The sequence below is a fragment of the Agrilus planipennis genome, unplaced genomic scaffold (assembly GCF_000699045.2).
Source record: "Agrilus planipennis isolate EAB-ADULT unplaced genomic scaffold, Apla_2.0 scaffold176, whole genome shotgun sequence".
Lineage (NCBI taxonomy): Eukaryota > Metazoa > Arthropoda > Insecta > Coleoptera > Buprestidae > Agrilus > Agrilus planipennis.
This window is the reverse complement of record NW_020442401.1, coordinates 451,744-452,963: the sequence shown is the minus strand read 5'-3', so window position 1 is coordinate 452,963 and position 1,220 is coordinate 451,744.

The window sequence follows — 1,220 nt, the reverse complement described above, 5'->3', positions numbered from 1 at the left end:
GAGATCCAAAAAGATCGAAATCGCGATCCGCGTCTAGCAGTTTCGACAGAATACAGACCACTTCGAATTATTTTATTCGATTATGGTAACGTGCCTATCAGCTAACCTCCTACGCCGGGATTCGTTTCAGCAAGTAGATATCCATATATTTAAATGGACCGTGTTGGAGCATACGTAATCTTAAAATGTAGCATAGTACTACAGATGGCGTTTACCGCGCCATTTGTGGTGTTTTCCACTTAAACATGTTCAAAAATTTCCGTAAATTGTGACCGTACCGTATTACGCGACATATTTGACGTTACATTGTGTGAATCGACCTTTAGTCTTCATCGGAAGAAAGCTCAACACGATGACAATCTTTTAGTAGTCGCTATTGCAAGAAATATAATTTTAATGTTTTCTTCTTGCAAAAGTTAAAAGATTTTACTAGAGCTTTAGTTAAAAATAATGTAACATTCGTAAAGTTTACTTTGATAAGTTATAAATCTGACAGATACGTATTCGAGAAGGTTGTTTAAGGTCATTTAATATAGAAGTGAAAAAATCCATTTTTAAAATGTTTTTGTAATCATCGTACGTTGCTCACGGATGCTATAATTTATTTTACTGGGAATTCTCGAAAACATGTCCAAAGTTCAACTGTGTATAATGTAACTAAATTAGATCTAAAATAACATGTTCGTTTTTATCTCGCAGTAGATAACGTAATGAAAATGTGATACTTATTTTGAAATAAAAATGAAGCAAAAAGGTTTACTTTCTATTATAAATTTTAAGCAATATAACAATCATTAAAGATTTAATAGTAGAAAGTTTAAATAAAGCTAATGTATAAGTTTGGTCACAATTATAAGTGACAGTTCTATGTTTTAGAAACGAAAATGTAGGTATGATATAAATTTTCTCCGGAATTTCCTTTGAAAGGAAAAAAGAAAAATGGATTTTTCTTTCCCTTTTTATGGCTTATCGTTCTTGAAACAATTGAACCGATTTTAGTAAAACTGTGGGGAATTGGTTGTGTTGTCCACCCGCCAAAGGTATCTGAATTAACAAAAATTATAAATATAAAAGCTAATAAACACTCATTTTTCTATACATGTATGTATAGAATGGAAGAACATTCACGTACAACAATATCGATACCCCGATGGTAAGACTTTTTCAGAACAACGACTTAAGTTAAGGTTAGTACCTAATAATAATAATGTGGGTACATA